This window comes from Poecilia formosa, unplaced genomic scaffold (assembly GCF_000485575.1).
Source record: "Poecilia formosa unplaced genomic scaffold, Poecilia_formosa-5.1.2 Scaffold267, whole genome shotgun sequence".
NCBI classification, from domain to species: Eukaryota; Metazoa; Chordata; class Actinopteri; order Cyprinodontiformes; family Poeciliidae; genus Poecilia; species Poecilia formosa.
Genome location: NW_006800206.1, coordinates 231577 through 253113, shown reverse-complemented (window position 1 = coordinate 253113; position 21537 = coordinate 231577). Strand labels below are relative to the sequence as shown.

Sequence of the window (21537 nt, the reverse complement as noted above, 5' to 3'; positions counted from 1 at the left end):
CGAAGAAGGCCGACATACACTTCTGTGTGAGGCGGAAGCTATTATTAATCGTCGGCCGATAACTAATGTGTCCAGTGATCCTAAAGACTTGGAGGTACTCACTCCCAATCACCTCTTGCTTCTAAAAACTAAACCATCTTTTCCTCCTGGACTGTTTGACAAGCAAGATCTCTATGCAAGAAGGCGATGGAAGCAAGTACAATATATGTCAGAAATATTCTGGAAACGATGGACAAGAGAATATTTGCCACTGCTTCAGGAAAGGCAAAAGTGGACCCGTCCATCTCGCAACTTTGCAGTTGGAGACATCGTGCTTGTTGTTGATGATACAGCTCCACGCAACTCTTGGGTTACAGGGAAAGTAATCCAAACCATCTCTGACAAGACAGGAATGGTGCGTCAAGTGAGAATCAAAACAAAGACAAACACGATAGACACACCCATAACAAAGATTTGTCTTTTACAGGAATCGGACTGAAGCAGTCATTCTTAAATACTGATAAATTTGTTTTATCTTTTTATGTTGTTTATTTTGAAGGACATTTGAGTACCTTGGCTCCACAAGTTTTAGTTGGTAATTGTGTAATAGGGTCACAATTAGGGGCCGGAATGTGGAGGCCAAGTTAATGTATAAAGTATTCAGTTACTGTTAAAATGTATTTGCTAAGTGTTTTTGTTGAAATTTTAGGTAGAATTATTAATATTGCATGTAACTAATTTTATGATGTTTTACTGTGAATAAGTGTTACTAGAAGTATGTTTTATAGCTTAATTGGCCACTTGGCAATTCTTTGCAAATGAGGTGGGCCGTGTAACCAAGGGAGACGGCAGATAGAAGGGAAGGCGCTGCTAAGGGAGCGACTGAGCCACACGGTTTTTCAAGCATAGTTTGTTTGTAGAGGTTAGTGAAGGACTTTATTGCTCTTGTAAAGACTTACTCAAAAAACAGTGGAATAAATTTTTGTTTATATTTTTACATCGGAGCGCTGCGGACATCTTATTTTTTCCTCTTCAAACACACGAGTGCATCGGAACTTAACCTTGTGGCAGCCCAAACAAATGTAATATCCTAATATTTTCTTTATTAACCCAGATTTCCACAGATAACCATTCTAAAGATGATCCTTTATCTACAAACCTATACTGAATCCCTTGCTTAACAAATATTACACAACCTCCTCCACTTTCTTGCTCCCTATCCCTTCTAATGCTATCATATCCTGATATCACAAAGTCTAGCTCTGGTTTAAGCCATGTTTCCTGAACACAAATAATATCTGGTTTAATTTCCAAACAGTTTATATATCCTTTAAATTCTTGACCATTTGCTATTAGACTTCTTGCATTCCATTGTAAGATAATCATTACAATCTTCCTCCACCTTGTTTTCCATCCATTTCAAGCCTTTTATTTATTAGTTCCCAAGATAAATCCTTCACAGCTAAAACTTTTTCTGCACCTTTCACTATAATTTTAATTTTTTCTGTTTTACTTGATCAGTACAGTTGATTACATATGCCATGAATAATATTAATTTATCCATTGTGATTTCCATTCCAGATTTTGAAATCTGGCTGGGCTCAGCACTAATGCTAGACATTACTTGTTGATTTTTCTGAACCGCTCTTTTCTCTTGAACACTTTTTGCTGCCTCTGCATAAGTGATGTTTTTAATTGTTCTCAGCTGTTGAATTTCTGCTGCCTTTTTCCTTGCCTCACAACCTCCATACGCTACATTATGCTGACCACCACAGTTACAGCATTTCATTTGTACATCCACTCCACATTCATCATATCGATGATTTCCTCCACATTTGGCACATCTTTGCTTCCTTTTACACACTGCTGCAATATGACCATACCTTTGGCATTTAAAACAGCGCAAAGGGGGAGGGACATATGGTCTCACAGAAAAACTCATGAATCCAATTTTAACCTTATCAGGAAGGACTTCTCCTTAAAACTCCAGAAGAATAGATAGGCTCTCTATTTTTTCTCCATTCAAATGCGTTAACAATCTTTTCAATCTCCGAACTTCTCCCCCCTGTATATTCTTTTTGAGTCTTTCTAAATCCTCCTCCAGCAGAATACCAGTGATAACACCACGTGATACTCTATTTTCTCCAACAATTAGTTTCTCACTAACTACTTTTTTGCAAATGTTGTCAATCTGCAAGCATTTATTCTTTTGGTCTTCAGATTTGCATTTTATCAACATGTTTCCATCTCGTAATGTTTTAACAAACTCCACCTCTCCTAGTTTCTTTTTTATTTCTCTTGAAACTTGTATCGGACTTAGGTTAATATTCATATCTTCCTTCCTGAATTTAAGAATTACCTTAAATTCTTCGTTTGTTACTTTCTTCCTGACCGCTCTGTTTTCCTCATCTGAGGTGCACTCTTCCAAAGTTCGCTTACTATTCTGGCTACCAATTACTCTATCCTCTTTCAAAACTTTCTCTTTACCTCTACCTCTTCCTCTTCCTACCGGAGTCCAGTCGTCAAAATCCATATCATCATCCTCACCACCTCCATCTGCCTTAGTTGTCATCCTAATCCAGTCACAAACCAGTTTATGCCAACCGCCCTTTCTCCTCCGTGTTGCAGCGTCCTTCTCCAACTTTGAATTTCAGCAGGTCCTCTCACTGTACGTCAGGATCCACATGCACCTTGCAGCGGCCTGCCCAACTATAAAGGCATCTGCCCCGCCCATCAATTAATGGTGAGCTTCTAGCTGCACCTGGTGTGCAGAGTGGGGGAGGGTGGAACACCATCCCACCACATTACTTTGAACTTAAAGTCTCTCCAACTCACTCTCCTGGAGCTGGATTAAGTTAGAAAAAGTAAGCTTTTGATAATTTTGCTTTTTTCAGTTTGACGTAATACTGCATGAATCAAGGTACAAATGTTTTATTTGATTTTTGTTTTTTACTTTTCTGGAGCCAGTAATTTATCTCATCTGACTCATGAAAAGAGATTAATTCCAGCGTTTTCATGAACATAAACATGTTCAGATAAAAGAACATTGGAACAAGTCTCCATGCATTATTTTATCTTAAAGTGAACTACGACTAGTTATAAAAATTTACCTTATTTGGGAAATATTTATCTCAGATGTAAAAACAATACAGTAATAATACTGTAGGTTATTTAGTTTTTGTACATTATAATAAAATATTTTCACAGGAATGTCGCCATGTTTTTCACACTGCAATGCATTCTGGGTAAATGACATGTAAAGGTCCAACTGCCTGACTCCTTCAGCCAAAACAGTGATGAGAAATGTGATTAAGCCTTTTTAATTTGAACTGGAGTGCATTGAAAATGATCGGAACATAGAAATCAGAAGAGGTGATGAAGATGAGGAGGAGCAAACAGAGGTATTGGACAGAGTTGACCGTAGGAGCTGGTGTTTTGCTGCTGCCTTCAGTTTCATAATGAAACAATGAATGACACTTACCTCTGGTCGGACTGTGTGATACAGCAAGTACTTCTGTAGCTCTGTGTCCAGTTAGGTAACAGGGTATGAACTTCGTTCAGTGTCATAATGGTTTTACAGTACCAGTCATCTAGCTCCATTAGCATTTCCGGTATAGCAATAGCCCATTAGCGCTGTTTGTCTTTGACGTTTCTCCCAGCGCCTGTAGCGCTGTGTCTGGTTCGGTATCAGCTGTGCTGCTTAGAGTTCAGTGCGGTGGTAACAGTCACACTGGACTTAATTACCACCGACACCGGACCTCCATGGACCTGGCCGATCGGTGATGTCAATCCCGCAGGCAGTATAGCTCCTGTTAGCATCTCAAAGAGCATCCAGCTCTGCCTGTCTCAGCCGCAACACGGCATTTATTTTTAGCTCGTTAAGGTAGCCATCACCTAAACGCTACCTTAACGTTGGCTGTTAGAGCCTTCGTCGGTTTTACTGGTATAAATGGCTCAAAGTGTTGTGGAGAAATGTCCAGGGTGTTCTGCTCTGGCTCTCGCACTGCGCTCTCCTTTCTTTCATGTGGGAAATTATCCAGATTCTTTCTCAAGTTTTATTTTTTATCACAGCCGATAGTGACACAGTGTTAAAAAAAATGACACCAGTCAAACGCAATGTGATAAACAACTACTGGGGTAAAGTTAGCTGTCCTGTGTTTACTCTGTAGACTCCGGTACAGAATGGACCATTATGTGTCATCAACCCAGCGTGAAAAAATGGCGACCTCCATGAGTGAAAAATATAACAAAATACGTAAATTTTTTAAGTAATTATGAGTTTTGGCGTATCAAAAACATTTTTTTAAGTAATAGAAACATTGCAACATATTTAGGCCAACATGTTCAACTAGTCCTGGATCCTTTTAAGCTAGGCTGTTAGCGCTATGCTAACTCTAGCTGCCAATGATAACACTCTGTGCTTGTGAAAGACAGGACTCCACTGTGTCAATTTATAATTAGGGATATCACCACTGTTAACTAATTTAATAAATTTTCTTGGGTCATTAACACGATTACTTGCATTTTTTTACATGTAAAAGTCCCAAGCTGGAACCTTTGTATTGTGTTTCTGGTATTCCTGTAAATATGATGCAGAAGTGGCACCTGGAAACGACATTGATGGTCAAGAGTGAGAGTGAATTCATCTCTATTGAATATTTAATCAGAGAGAATAGTTTTTTGTATATGTTATGTATTTTGTATATTGGTCAGAGGGCCTGGTGGCGCCGGTGCATTGCAACCTCGCCTCTATCAGACGGCCCCAGGGCAGCTGAGGCTACTGTTCAGTAACTTGCCACCGTCAGCATGAGCGTGTGTGTGAATGGGTGAATTCCTGTTGTGAAGCTCTTTGGCGTCCTCTGGACTTGTTAAAACACTATACAAGTACTAGCCATTTACCATTTTCAAATATTTGATGTCAGTAATTCTGTGAAGTGGGAGACAGTGCTGCAGTGGTGCAGGGGTAAATGCTGCTACAGGTTTGAGTCTCAGTCTGATGACCTTTGGCACATGTATTGCCAACTATCCAGTTTGCCCACCAAATAAAGGGCACTAGAGCCAATGAAACCTTAATAAAAAAAGAGAGAGAGCTAGGGAGGGAGGACACAGATTATTTCAAGAAAATTGTCTTTTAATTTAAGTGAATTTGAAGAGTAAGTAGTAAGTTGCAGGTATTTAGTATTTCTAAGCAGGGTTTAATTTGTATTAAGCAGTCCACACAAGTTAAAAAATGTAACTTAACATGTTGCATGACGAATTAGTTACATGAACTTGTTTTTTTTTTTCGTTAGTTGAACTACTTTATTTAATACTGTTGTGCTGATGCAGCTATAAAATATTCTTCTTACCTTCCCAGCCCTAAACACAAACATGGATTATTGTATCTCTTTATGAATTCTGACAATTATCTTGTGTCTTTTTAAAATGTCTCCACTATTGTTTATTACTTATATGATGAATAGAATGCTAAAATCAAATAGATCAATCATTTTTGGTTTGGAATAATTTGGTCAACAGAAACGTAACAGACTAGAGCAAATTAAATTCCATGAAACACTAATCCAGTATCAGGAAATACAGATATATGGTCCAGAATCCCTCACTATAAAAGTGTTATTTCTAAAGAGCAAGGCTTTTCTGCACTGAAACATTCAAGCAGAGTTGTTTGTGTGATGATTTCACCAGGTAAGAAAAAGAAACTTATTTAGTTTACCTTTTCTTAAAAATGAGACATCAATTCACATAAATGCCAATGGTGAATGCTTGACTCCTCCCAGTGTATGCTGAGATCAAATAGGAAATCATGATGAAAGCACAACCTACAAGAATCAAATTGGATAGTCTAAAATGGAGTGCATATAACAAGAAATGTGACCAAGTCTTTATTCTCAAGTCTCAAGTCATCATAGGCAACTGCCAAATCAAGTCATAAATCTGAAACTTAGAACTTAGTCATTTTGAGTCTTTTTTTAACAATATTGCAATGAAATGTTAATACAAATAGTAAACAATATGCTCTTTTTTAAATGTGTATTTATCTCAAATCATAATGACACATGAGCAATACAACTTATACAGTATAAAATAGTAATTCTAAAATTGGACTTTTATGTTGTTCATTACATTAGTCCTTTATGTTCATTTAAACTTAGCCACAGCTTTACCAGATACCAGTCTTACTTTAAAATGTGATTTTCCAGAATAAAGAGTCAGTCAAAAAATGCAACGGCATAACTCCATGTTCGGACTTAAGGTAAGGTAAGGTATTTTATTTATATAGCACATTTTCAGCAACAAGGCAATACAAAGTGCTTAAAACACTGACTGAAGCAAACAGTACATTTATTATCAATATGATTTCCAGGCTCTGATTGAACTGAACCAGTAAATGATGGCCATTTGCTTCAACCACTTCCAATTTCTTTAGTTCAACCACTTTGGCTGTTGTGGTTCTTAGTTTTCTGGTAATTGCTTTATGGCTTTTTGAGCTTCTCACAACATTGTTTTGGTGATCATTGGTTTTCATCAGGATCCATTAATAGAGTCACTTAGTCACACAACCAGTGACAGATTTCTGGCCCTACTCAGTTCACTTGGATTCCCGAAATACTAAAAATGAGCCTGGTACCAATTAACCATTATTGTTGGGAAATCCTAATTACCAAGTAAAGCAGTCTTACTTTAAAGTGAAGCCATGTTCAGTAGTGGAGCCAGCTCTAATCTTAAGGCTTAAGAGAAAACGCTACAAACTGCAAACTTCCTTACTACTGCATTTTTGTATAAGTTGGATGCTATTGAAGCTGTTTTAGTACAAATGGATTGGTGAGAATTAAAATGTTATTACATATGTCCTATTTCTAAAACATTATCCCAGTTAGATCCTGGTAAGTTAGAGGTTGCTACCAGGTCTGTTTGACAGTATCTCTCCTCAGGTAACCCTCCTTCTTCTCTTGGTCAAACACCATACATTAATTCTGGCATTAACAGTAGTAATAGTCTTCCAGCACCTCTCCTGCCATTTGTTGGCCCCTTTGTTGTGATAGCTATTTAGAATATCAAAGCTGGTAGGGCATTCAACGAGACATCTGAAAACTGAGAAATATTGGTTTTATGTGTCAATGCAGCACAATCCAACATACCGCCCCCAATCAGTGCGTCATTCATACACTCTCTCCATCTCTGCTTTGCCCCAGCTCGCTCAATCTTTGCAAAGAGGAGAGAGTAAAGAAGTAAAGCAGGCTTAGGGTGTGACAATGATAGCTGACATGTTTGGGGCCAGAACAATAAGTGGAGTTAGAAAAATCAAAGGCCTTAAAGACAGAGAATCAGGTCAAAGACATTGCTCTGCATTGTGTGTGTGTGTGTGTGTGTGTGTGTGTGTTGGTATCTTTGTGGGGACTTTCCATTGACTTCCATTCATTTCTACAGCCTAAACCTAACCCTAACCATCACATACCCAACCCTAACCCTAACCAAAACTCAATTCATACCTTAGTCCTAACTCTGACCCCTGACCCAAAAACAGGGTTTCCCCTTGTGGGTTCCAGGCTCTGGTCCCCACAAGGAGCAATTGGTCCCCACAACGTAGTATATGTCAGGAAAATCGTCCCCACAAGGTATTACAAACAAACGCAAACGTGTGTGTGTGTGTGTGTGTGTGTGTGTGTGTGTGTGTGTGTGTGTAGGTGTGTGCACGTGTGTGTGCGTGACTGTGGGTGTGTGTGCTTCCATTTAAGATGTTTGTGTGTCCAAGTCAATCACAGTCCTCACAGAGTATTTACATGCTCCAGATCTTCCTGACAATATCTTGTGCTGGTGATTGGACTGATCAGACGTCCTGCCTGCCCTGTGGTCTTGTGTTTACCATGTGTCAGTCTGGGAGTTTTGGCTATCCATATACAACTGATAGAAAGGGGATTATAAAAGACCTGAGGGCATTCACATCGTCAAGCCAGCAGTAGTTTCACTGTGCCGTGTGTGCATGTTTGAAAGTGTGTAAGAGCTTGAGCAGCATATCAGATTTTCTGAGCTTTTCATCTGATCTTTTTTCTATGCTTGTTCTCTAAAATTCATTGTTTTGGGCCACACAATCACTGCCTTTGGCCAGAATTACATGTTGTTCAAAATTTGTTTTTAATTTGCTATAGTTTTGATTTTCTTGGTATTCCCCAAACCCTGCTCCCAAAAACACTACACAATGACTTCTTAACCAGAGAGAAAAAGAAAACACTCCCAACTCTGTAAATATCGGATTATGATAAGAACTCTTATCATAATCCAATAAGACATTATGATTGATTTTTAAAAAGGACAACATTAATAGACCGTCTGATCTGTGTGCGTTAAGCACACAGATCAGACAGTCAGGGAGGTTTGTAGGGTTTCAATTAGTGAAGCAGCAGGGTGGGCCTGTAACTCACTGGGTTATGTATCACCATCAAACACTTCTGATCTCATGCTGCTCACAATGAACCTTGCTTCCTTCCTTTATGTCTCCCTCTATTTTCTGAGCCACATAATGAGGGAGAGGCACAGATTCCCACAATCACACACAGTGTTTCCCCGAGGTTTGTTGCCTGTAGTGGGGGGTGCAAAACAGTTAGGCATCAGGAACACTAAGGTGTTTGTGATATTATATCTGTCTCCATTAATGGCAATATAACACAAAAATTCACACAGTCATTTCCATGGTATTCTTCAAGGCTTTTAAGCAAGTTTCAGTTGAAGACATTGAATAAGCCTGACAACTTCATTAAACCCAGATTATTGAGATGCAGTGAGCCCCTGGTATTAGAATCAGAATCATTTTATTGTCACTGCCAGTAAACAAGTTCACAGGCTAAGTGATTGCTTAGATATAATGGTGCAACTAATAATATATGAATATGGAAATGTCAAAAAGTCAAAATACTGTATGCTACATGCATAGTAAGGAGATCAAATGGTTGTGTTATGCCAGAGTTATTTAACTAACATTTCTATTCACGTGGGCTGAGTGTCACAGCCGCCTGCAAACAGTTAAAATCAGTGAATTCTTGAGCTTCCATCTAGAATGTGTGTAAATACTTTTAAGTCAAGTTTATTTCTATAGCAGATTTCAGCAGCAAGGCAGTTCAAAGTGCTTTAAATGATAAAACATAAAATACATAAACATTGCATTTGTCAAATGCCATCATCAAAATCTTCAAAAATATTCTTCAATAAATATATTGATCAGTGTTGCTATTATTAAACAAAGGCAGATCTAAGCAGCTGGGTTTTTAACCTTAACTTAATGGAACTCAGTGCTTCGGCTGTTTTGCAGTTTTCTGGAAGGTTGTTCCAGTTTAGAGGAGGATAGAAACTGAATGTTGCTTCTCCTTGTTTGGTTCTGATACAGAGCAGACATTAATATCACCAGCCACCTCGTTCATCTTGGCACTTCCCTCTTCACAGTGGAGGTTGGTTGTTTATAGTGCAGGTTAGATTTGGTACACTTCATGGCGTTGAACTGGTGCATTATGTCACCTCCAAACGCTAGTGACTGGGTAAAATAAAACTTCAACAGAGTTCACACCTCCAGCAAGCATTTGTTTCTCAATAGTTGAAAGTCCAGACCTTGTAGATGAAGCAAAGCATAGAACAAGGAGCTGTTTTTTCCAGGATGAATGTTATTTCAGAAATCCAAAATCCATCTAACTCAGGGGTGTCCAAAGTCGGTCCTCGAGGGCCGGCATCCTGCATGTTTTAGTTTTCTCCCTGGTTTTACACCCCTACATCAAATGATGGCTCGTTAGAAGGCCTAAGCAGAACACTGACTTGCTGAGGAAATTGTTACTACCACTAGGGAGAGAACTAAAACATGCAGGGTGCCGGCCCTCGAGGACCGACTTTGGACACCCCTGATCTAACTGAACACCTTGGTCCTTCAGTTAGATCAGGGTTCAGCAACCCAAAATGTTGAAAGAGCCACATTGGACTAAAAACCAAAAAAACAAATCTTTCTGGAGCCCCATAAAATTAAAAGTCTTATATAGGGCTTATAATGAAGGCAACACTGGCTTTATAAGTGTTTATTTTAGCTTATTATCAAAACGACTACACATAATTAGCATTCATGATAAAATGTTTATTTTCCCTGAAGTGCGTCCTGGACGCAATGACGCACCACGTGACTACTCTACCTTCCGTTACAATATGAATGTATTATGTTTCGTTGCATTAATAAAATTAAATAAATGCAATAAAGAAATCAGATTTTTTATGTCATTTTCATTATGAAGCTCGACAGGGAAAGGATCTTTTTTTTTTCCTTTTGGAACTTGGAAAATCTGCTCCTAAATGCAGTTTGCATAACGATCGCTCTTTGTAAATAATCAGCGTAAAGTGTGTGATAGAACAAACAAAACGGAACGTACTTAACGTGCCCCTTATCTGGTCAACAAACGGAGTGCAATAAAACGCAGCCTGCAGTTATAAAAATAAAACAGCAGCCTTTTGCAAAGGTAAAGTATAAAATAAAATTAATACTAATTTAATTAGTATTAACATCATAGTCTGTGTATCGCAGGCTATGACGCAAATCTTCGTTGATGGAAATGTTGAAATTTAATATTTATTGTACACATTTTTATAGCATTGGAAAACGTTAAGAATGATTGTGTCATGTTTGTCCTCCCACAGAAACTATATAAAAACAAAAAATATATTTCCCACCCCCATCTTTTTACATTTTCAAACATTTTTGGAAAAGCTCCAGAGAGCCACTAGGGCAGCGCTAGAGCCGCGGGTTGCCAACCCCCGAGTTAGAAATATTTTACTTTATTTGACCTTGGGAATTAAATAAATAAATAAATAAATAAAATGTTGCCTTTCTGTTTCCAGAGAGCAAGAAATATCCATCAAGAATATCAGTTACCTGAATAGAGTTCTGATAGTCATTAGGAAAAAAAAGCTTCCAGTCTTTCTGTTGGGAACAAACAACAGACCGTTTGCAGTAAATCAGTATGTTTGGTAAAACAGTGGTCCCCAAAGTGGGTCCTCGAGGGCCGGCATCCTGCATGTTTTAGGTCTCTCCCTGGTTTAGCGTACCTGGATCAAATGATGGCTCATTAGAAAGTCTGAAGAACATTGACATGCTGAAAAGGTTGTTACTACCACCAGGGAGAAAACTAAAACATGCAGGATGCTGGACTGACTTTGGGGACCACTGTGGTAAAACATCCCATTGATTGTACAGACATTTTTACTATACTTTGCATACTACTATTTTATTAAACATTGTTAATGTAGTAAAAATGTGTATATTTGTGACTTACTTTAGATATGTAACTATTTTTTCTTAACCCTTAATACCAAACATTTGGCCCTCCATTACAAGACTTGCTTCATACACAATCATCAGAGACTTGACCTCACCTGCTACTGCACTCTGTGTGTGTCTATTCATGCATACATAACATCTGTATTGGTGTATAATTGTGCATGTTTTTGTGGGTGTGGTGGTTTGTTTGAAGTGCCTGCTTGTTGCGTCTGTGTGTGGTCAGACAGACTGACAGAAAGGCAGGGATGGATGGATAGACTGCGACAGGCCAAACAACAGGTGTGTCTTTTGAACGTAACCCGCTGCCATGCGAACGCCCTCTTTACCTTTAGCCTTGCTGATTCTTGTTTTCATCAGCAAAAGAAAAGCCGACTCCTCCTCCTACGTGTCAGTGTCTTTCATCTATGGAAGAGACAGACAACCCCTCACTCTGTGCTTTCATGTCTCTTTGCTGTCTCTCATTCATTGATGCTCTTATTTCTTTATTCAGTTATGACTTAGTCTAAGTATTGTTGTTTTGATTAGAATCAAGGCACAGAAAACTCTTTTGAGGACCTTAGTTACAACCATGAGAGTTCAACATATTATTTTGAATACTACAAATTAAATGACAGTTTTAAAAAAAATACCCTAATTCCATCAAACTGTGAGTACAGAATGTGAGAGAATGCTCTTTTCCTCATTTGTACAGAATTACATTCTGATATAATTTTTTTTAAATCTAAAAATAATCATCTATGTTAGGAACCAATACTGTTGATGTAATATTGTAAAAGTTATAAAAGTAAATGGAACAGTTTGTGAAACAAATCATCATTCAGCTGAGACAACAATTGAAAACTATAATTGTAGCTTAAAGTGTTTATTGTTTAGCTATTAATTAAAATAATCACAAATAAAAATTCATAACATCTTAATGAACAATTGATGGGACATGAAGAAAAACTGCTTCAAAAATGATTCATATGATGCAGAATTAATTTTTGAATAAGTCCTTTTATTAAAAAAAATGTAATTAGGTGGGGGGAGGTGTTATTAAAAACTGAACAATAATTTAAATCACCAAATACCTTAACATACCTGTTTTTGATCTGGTGTGTGTAGGAGAACTCAGAAAGAACAACAATCAGGATGTAGCAGCTCTGGCCCTTTAGCACAAGGAGGATTTTAAAAGAGACTCCACACATAAAGTGATGTGTGCTTTTCCTCGAGTCAAGACTTGGAATGCAAATGTAGAGTATGCATGACTTTAGACGTTCAGAGATGCAGTTTCTATTTTTTTTAATAAAGTAAATTTTCTACAAACTGTGTTGTGTTCTAAATTTGACTGTGATGTATTTAGCTGACAAATCAAAGCTTCATATGACTTAAAAACAGTGTTCTTCAAAGAAACAAAATAAGTAAGCAAAATAGATTTTGATATTTTCCTTCCATGGAGAATATCAATGTAAGAATCTGGAGAAAATTCAGGACATTAAGAATAAAAGAACAGGCCTAAGCTAAAGGGCCAGTTTAACTCCCATGAGTTTAACTCCCATGAGTTAAACTCATGGGAGTTAAAGAACCAATCAGCCATAACTGGCTGATAAAACCCTTTGGGAAACACAACATGGGTTCACCAACTCCTTTTACTTTCTGGAATGAACCATTGCACATTGGGAGATGTGAAATCAGTTCTGATGCGTCAGCTGATTCTACAGGATCATGTTTGAACGACCATCATCTTACAGGTACCCATAACTCTGTTATACTGGAATAATCAGTTTGAGTGTGAAAACTATTTAAGTACAACTAAAAAACACACAAAGGCAGACTATCTGCTGCCTTATACTCCGACTCAGACTTCTTCTGACTCAAACTTGCTAAAAGCAAGTGTACTATTGAAGAGGAGCCATAGCACAGATCAAATAACTTTCACTGCTTTAGTTTGAAGTAGGATATGATATTTATATTTGTGTCACTTTGCTGAGATTATTGTACATCTGCATATTAATATGAGCAAACGTTCATGTTTTCAGCATGAGCTCGTCTCAATGAATGATTCAAAATTTCTGAATTCTTATAAAAATATTGAGTGGCACAAATATGGGGACATTTTACTGCCATAAGTCCAGAGCACACATTTTCAGTTTGAAAGCAGTTTCTGCGCTTTTTCAAATATTCACTGTGCTTTCTCAAACCTTTCTCCTCGCTCTAAAAACTTCTCTTTGCGTCGATCAAATCTCCACTTGTAAACCACTCTGCTCGCTTGCAAATTCTTGTCTGCTCCCTCTCAAAACAAAAAGTACCGTTGCCTGGCAACCATCTCAGACAATAAAATGAAAGTGTTTCCTTCTAGTGGGTGTGCTTGTGATTACCATCAATTGCAGTATCGCCTGCTTTTCTGCACCACCCACTGATGCAGGGAGAAACAATGTCAGCTTTCTGCTCTGTGATACAACTTAAAGTAAAACTAAGCCCCAAATCAACTTTTTTGCTGATGAACTGTTTAAAAAGTTTAGGGTTCTATCTCTGTTTCTGTGCAAATTTTGACATGTTTGTGCAATTTGTTTAGTTCTACATTATTTTGCCTAAGTGTCTAACTGCTGGCTTTCTTAGACAGTTGAATTTTCAATAGTACAGCTTGGTACAACTTTGTCATAGCCCCAGTTTGGGTATTAAAGCACAGCAGTCTCTCTCTCTACCTCTACTCCCCCACCTGCTCAATGGCGAATCAGAATTTGCAGTAGTAAGGGTTGTCATGGCAACTGTCGAGCATTGATCAATAGCATTACTCAGCTTTATATGTGTTATTTATTTTCAGTGTGTACACAGAGTAAAATGAGTCTGCTCTGCTCCGACTATTGGTGAAGGTTTGGTGTTGACTGTGTCAGACTGACTACTGTGCTGAGGAGGCTGGAGAAGCTAATAGCGGCTAATGGCCACTGGCTGCAGACTCAGGACAGACAGGCTGCAGCCAAGCTGCAGAGCGCTGTCGCCATAAAGGTCTCCAACAACACAGAATAAGAGTTGCTGAATTTATTATTAGTTATTGTTTTTTTTTTTTTAAATAAAGAAGTCACTAGAGGAGTCTGAAAAATTGAAAAACAGTAGCAACAAAGTAGATACTTTGGGTGCGTTCACACTGCAGCCTGAAGTGACTCAATTCCGATTTATTTGACGTAATGCGACCTGTATCCGATCTTTTCATAGCAGTGTGAACAGCACAGGTCTGCGTCTCTTTTTCGAATGTGACCCATATCCGATATGTATCCGATTCAAATGCGACCTAACGTCCAGGCCGCATTCATCCGAACTGAACGTCACTGTTTCTCAACAAATCTCACTATTCTGTGTCCTGATAAGCGCAAGTGGGAAGAAAAACAACAACCATGACGGATTATATGAGGATTAAGTTATTAATATGCTGCTCCGGCCAAACAACAACTTCAAATATGTAAGCTAAGCTCCACCGTTAGCCTCCATGTGTACTTCCGCAAACACTGAGCACTTCTTTTTATGGCAGTTGGCAGAACACTTAGAACGCTGACGCTATTGCGCCCTCTACTGTGCATGCAGGACACTTTCAGGTCGTTTGCCCGTTTACACTGCAGAACACACAGGTCGCATTTACTGGCTGTGTGAATGGCCCCGGCAAAAAAATCGGAATTGCCAAAAATTGAGTCACTTCAAAAATTGAGTCACTTTAGGCTGCAGTGTGAACGCACCCTTTGACAACAGTGTTTCTTTTTTTGTCATGATCACACTCCCACCCATCCCTCTGAACATTTCCTCACTCGGCCGTTTTTCTTGGCTCCACCACATTTGCTGATTTTTTTCCAAATTAGCCATGGGCGGGGTTTAGCTTTCAGAGATTAGTTATACTTTGAAGAGTCACGGCATGCTTTCAAAAGAATGGCTGCTGATTTTTATCTATTTAATGGTTTTCTATTATCTGTTTGTCTAGATTGATATAGATTCATACCTATCTATCTAGACACACACCCACTAGAAAGAAGCCAACGCACCTTCAAGCCAACGCACGTTATACTGGGAGGCTTCCACCACCCAGTATAACACTTTCAATCTATTGGCTGAGAGGTTGCCAGGTGACTGTAATTTTTGTTTCGAGGGAGAGCAGAAAAGAATGTGCAAGCAAGCAGAGAGGTTTGAGAGCGGAAATTTAATCCGTGTAGGGAGAAGTTTTTGAGTGTGAGGAGAAAATATGAGCATGAGCACAAAAATTTGAGAGAGCACAGAGAACATTTGAAAGAGAGCAGAAGTTTTGAGTGCAAGCATTACAAGTTTTGAGAACAAAGAGATGAAATCTTGCTTTCCAACTAAAACTGTGTGCTCTTGACTTATGTCAGTAAAATTCCCCATACTCACAAATCCTTGTCTGCCATGGCATGCTAATTCTAGATCACAACACGGTTCCAGCCTCCCACAGTCCAAAACAATGACTGTTGGGTAATTGGTATCTTTAGTCCATCCCCAGGTTAAAGTGTGTGTGCATTCTTGTCTGTCCTGTGTGTCTCTCTGTGATGGACTGGAAAGCAGTTTTTCTAAGTTGAACAAACTGATATAATTTTGTTTCTTATTTAGTCTCACAAACATAATTTATGAAGTTGTAAGAACAAAAATCACACAGTTAAAAATTAATATTACAGAGTTGATTTAAAATAAAAATGAGTTGAAAATTTCATTTTTGAACCAAGAGGCTGAACATTTCTTCAAACTTCTTAAACTGAGTCCATGTGGTTGTTACTGCTCAATTGCTCAATTTGATGTCATAATCTAAAAACTTAAAGAAGTGGAGGCAAATTATATAAAACTTATCATAACACATCATTTTTATTTTAATATAATTGCTGAAGACAGTTAAGTCAAGTAACTGAAGTTGTAGAAATGGCTTGTACTAAGTTATTTCTATTATAACTTAGTACAATAACTCACAATACAATAACTTAAGTGTTTTGAATTTGACTGTTAATTTTGATACAACTTAAAGCAGCAACTTAAAGCTGGACTGAGTCAGCAAATCTTTGTTAATAGACGGATGGACAGACGGATGGACGACTAACTGGAGAAAGTTGGACCAAGAGTATAAAGGTATTATTTGTGATTGTGTGTAAATTTCTGAAATTTATGTAAATTAAAGTAAAAAAGTAAAGTTCTGCTCTCAGTTCTTATGCTTAAAAATATTTATTTCTTAAATTATCCTTCCACTGAAAGGTAAAAAAAAAAAGCTAGATCATATGACATGCATGTCTGTAACGACTGCATGTAAACTTCTGAGTAGAGCTGTATTTATGTTTGCATTTTTTAACTCAACAAAAGCACTGAAATTATTTTCTTTGCTGTTGCGTCTGTTTAAAAATCTTCAAAGGTTTTTGGAGATCAGTTTTTATGTAGGTTTTTGTAAAACAGCTTCCCTGAAAACATCATTGACACTCACCTTTTCATCTGATTATTAACTCAGTTATAACATGCATTGTTTTTTATTTAAAAAGAAACCTCAAATGATCATGTTTCTGCCACACATATATTTAGCTTTCTGGATAAAGCATTGACATGTGAAATGTGAAATAATCTGTGGCAACATTTTCTATGTTACAATTTTGCTGCTTCTGTTTTTTGTTGTTGACAAATAAAAAGGTAACTTTCATTACACTAACCTATTTTGCTCATACATCATGGAAGTGTAAAAATTGTCTCTCAGCAGAGACTTTTAGAATGTAATATTTTACAAATGTCTCTTACGCAGAGGAATGCAGTGAATGAACATGGTTAGGTTTGTTTATGTCATTGTCTGTGGGCTGTGTCTTTCTGTGGGATTTTTTTGTGAAAAGGCTCAGTGTTATTTATATGTGAACAGACGTGCTCTTTTAGTAAGCGACACTTTGTGAAGGTTCAAAGTTGTTCCACCTGCAGCAAAGTTCAAAGCTTTTACCTGCCACTGATCCCACTGCAAGGAAACTGGAAGGCCAGGCCTAATGCCAAACCACAGGCAGGTGTGGGGCACAGCAGCAGAGCAGGCGCTGAGGGCTCTTTGATGACAAACCCATCGTCGACCATCTCCAGAAACAGCTGGTTCCTTGGTAAGATAACCTGTAAACTACAGGCAGAATCGAAAAGGAAATGGTAGGCTTAGCAATGTAAACTTGTTCGTTGAGTTGGGTGGAGTTACCCTTATAAACTGACTTTGTTGTGACATCATAAGATCACATGAAGGGGAAGCAGTTTCCATAATTGTCACAGTATTCCTAAATGGCTTTTCATGCAAAATAAAAGATCAAATTTCAAATAAGTACAGTATGTTTTACCAGTGGTTGTTTAACAAGATCATTAAAAAAGCACAATTACTTGAGGTGTATGACTTTCTTCAATTGTTTGAAAAAAAAAAACAAAAAAAACTTATAATTATTTAAGAAAAAAATTAAATTCCATCATCTTTTAATTTAGGACATAATATAAAATCCTAAGAACTTTTCCAGGTTGTAAGATGATTTATATCTACCTTCAAATACACCATGATAAATTAATTTATCATACACCATAATAAATTATACAAAAAAAAGCCAACATGTAGGCTTTTATAGGACCAAGAAGCACCAGGAAAGGAAAGACATCATGTGCCGCTGCTAGAAAAACTGTGGATTTGCTGTTCTGGATGAAGTAACATTGCCAAGAAGCAAAGTCACCAGTAAGAATCTCAAAGATTGAATTGTGATTATTATTTATTGTTTTGAACATGAACAATAAATCCTACTGACAATGTTTTATACACAACACAGTGAAGAAAACACTCTGGGGATACTGCAGCTTTTTTCCTAAATGGAACAATGCTTCAATTTAAGCTTAGACAAAAAACATTTTGATTTTATTCTGTATTAAAATATATTTCAGACCACCTGTTTGAATTAGATATTGAAGTACCAAAACCAGCAATCAAATCTGATGAACATAAAATGATGAAAACTTCTCTTGATGAAAACTTGCAACCAAAGGCAGACCAGTAATTATAAATGTTGTTGGGATTTGTTGCTTCAATGCAACACTTTAAGTCCTTGACATTTTCAAGTTTCACTGAACTTTGATAATGTTTTTTTTTCTTTTAAGGAGTGACCTGGAACTGCATTATTTATGTGTCTATTTAGTTTGTTAATGTGTTTATCATTGATTTGCTGCCTAAAATTATTTGTAATTTTGTGACATTTATTTTTTTCTTCACTTGAACTTTTTTATGTATTTTCCATACAGTTTTTTGTTTAAAACACTTTGAACATGCTGACAACACAGATGTGATTTTAGAACAAAAAATATTTAACATGATGAAATAGTGAAATACTAGTAGACTCTTCTGTAATCAAACAGACCAGCACATGTGTGCGTGTGTGTGCATGTGTGCGTGTTTGTGTGTGTGTGTGTGTGTGTGTGTGTGCGTGTGAGTGTGAGTTAGCGTGTGCGTTTGTGTGTGTGTGGCCCTGTGGAGGAGCAGCAACATCGAGTCACTGGTTCCCTTGTTCTCCCCTAATTGATCAACAGATGGCACTGGCAAATGATGAATGGGTTTGACATGTTACACCCCTCACACTTTAAAACACACACACACGCACAAACACACACATGCGCACACACAGAAAGAGTGGCGCCCCGCTTGGTGTCATCACTCTTGTTGTACAAGACTCCTAACACCCCAGTGGCATGGGAGAGTGAGCGCATCAAACCAAAGAAGACCAGCCCTCCTCGCTTCACTGATATAGACAGACTACACAAAGACATGAAGGAGAAAGAGAGAGAGGGAGAGGAGATTCCTTACATAGCTTCCTATTTGTATGGATGGTTGCCATCAGAGAAATGACGGTATCGTCAGATATCTCATCCCTCCCTGCCTTTTTATGTAGCATTCAAAGGCAGCTCTTTCGTCTTTAGACCTATTGAGATGCCACCACCTGTAACTGGATGCAAGTTTTTCTACCTTTTGTTCTTTCATTCTCTCACACTCAGACAAATACATTAGACTGTTGGATAACATGAGTAAATGAACCAGAAAATCAATGAGTCTAGAAGGCTCACGTGTCTTCTTGTCCACGGTTACCTCTACAGAAGATGCTTCAGAAATGGAATAATTTCTGTTATCTGTTTTGAATCACAAATGTGTTTCAATACAGTAGTGGTTCACAAGCTCCTGAATTTTAGGCTAAAAACACAAATAGGTATGAAAATACAAATGACTGGAATACAAAGTTTTTACCGGCTAATTCTGAGTGGTGTTTGTTGGTGGATCCAATGCAAAAAAAAAGAAAAGAAAAGCAAGACTAGAGTTCTAAATAAGTCCACACAAAAACAAGAGTCTAGAGTCTGGTGGTGATGGAGGACCCTAAAGTCTAGAGGTCAGTTGTGCTGCTGGAGGGATCCACAACAAATATCTGGAGGACAGCCTTTCAGCTGGAGGAGCTTGACGCCTGCAGGACTGTGACATGGCTGAGTCTCTGGAGGCCAGTGTCAATTGAAGGGCCTTGAAGTCCTCTCGTTGAGCCCTAGGGATGTTTTTAACCTTGGGAGCTGGGGAAGGTGACCCATGACAAGACACTGGGGACTAGGGTGGGTTGTCCTTGACCCTCTTGGATATTAGTGAACGCTGTGGAGCTCAGGAGATTGAGTAGCTTGGAGCCTTGGAGTAAGGCTCATTCACCAGCCACTGTAGCTGGTGAATGAGAAGCTGTCAGTTCAGCAGCCACTAGAGTCATGGTTGGTGATGGAGATGGCAGATAATCTGTAGCTGGTTCTACAACAATGGCCGAGTGACTGTGGGTGAAGACATGGAGGCTGCTGGTGAAGACGGGAAGGCTGCTGTAACTGCTGCTGACACAGGAGAGGCTATGCTAGCCACCGGAGAAGCTGTGGAGAAGATCTTGAAGCGGTAGCAGTGGCGTATGCGTGCAGATGGTGATGGAACCAGGGAAGCAAAGGTTGGAAACGCAAGCAGTGAGGACCAGGAAGGAGCAGCAGGTGTTGTGGAGGAGGATGAGGGGTAAAAAGGCTGGAAGCTCTGCCTTAGGTGGAAGTGGCTTGCCAGCCATTTCTGCCAGATGGTACCACTCCATCTCCTCCTCCAACAACTCCACTAAGCCCTGGAAAGGGAGAAGAACCCTGGGAGTCCATGTCCCACACCTCTACATTGACTAAAGTCCTTAACATGGTGCCCTTTGTGTTTGTTAGTATTAGTTCTAGCAACATTAAAAAGAAAATTGAACAGTAACTTTCAAATAATAAACCTATTTGTCCTATGGACAATGGGAAGGTCCTTACTAAAAGTAAAATTTTTACATTTATGCATTTCTGATATCAGCTAATGTCTGTTTTGGGTTCATAGGGAGGGTCACTAGTCAGTGGGTGAGATACACCCTGGAGAAATACAGTCCATCACATCGCCAACAAAGACAAAGAGGGCAAACAACTATGGATGTGGACACTCAAGCCCTATAGCAATTTATGCTAAATCCCATTTCCTCCCATGCTCCTCATTCTTGGCCTTAGCCCAAGTTTTTATAGAACAGAGGCAGGTTAGCATTTAAAACAGACACTTTTCAGAGAAGCAAAGAATTTATAGCATGCTTCCAAATACATCCTCATATGGAAACTCTTTCTAGGTTATTTTGTGATATGTTTGGTATGACTGTTAGCATAGACATAAATATATAGACGCCTCACTGAGCTGATATATGTCACAGTGTCCGTCATATTGAATGAGGTGTCATGATCTGTGGTGTGGGTGGTGAGGTAGACGCAGGCAGACCCAGGATGTAGATGAATAGGGTGATTAAATAATGAATTCTGGAAACAAACTCAAAGACACAGGTAGCACTGGGCGCAGACAGACGACGAACGCATGACGAACAATAGACAAGGACCCGCCAAGAGACAAAGACAACTAGTGGGTTTAAATACACAGGGAGTGTAATCAGGGAACTAGACACAGCTGGGAACAATCAACAGGGAAGACATAGAGACTCACAGGGGAACAGACTAATAAACACAAAAAAACCCTCAAAATAAAACACTGAAAACACAGATCTCAACATGAGGAGGTCTACCAGTAAGCTAATACAAGTAAATAGACCAATCTTCATAAAGCACAGTTCTACAAAGTAGTTAAAGTTAATTCCTGTCATTCACAAATTCTGACACACACTAATACAGTGGGTACAGAAATTATTCAGATTCCTTTAAATTTTTCACTGTCAGCTTTTTGCTAAAATAAAATAAAAAAT

The 21537-nt window shown here is 38.4% G+C and overlaps 1 long non-coding RNA gene across 1 annotated transcript in view; it reads right to left on the bottom strand.

Annotated features, from left to right (window-relative positions):
* The window catches only part of LOC107838507 (uncharacterized), a 13243-nt gene extending 6314 nt beyond the window's left edge, over positions 1 to 6929 (bottom strand). The window contains exon 1 of the long non-coding RNA XR_001664585.1: positions 6917 to 6929. This is a non-coding gene — a long non-coding RNA (uncharacterized LOC107838507). The remainder of the gene's footprint in view (positions 1 to 6916) is intronic.
* Between the last annotated feature and the right edge of the window lie 14608 nt (positions 6930 to 21537).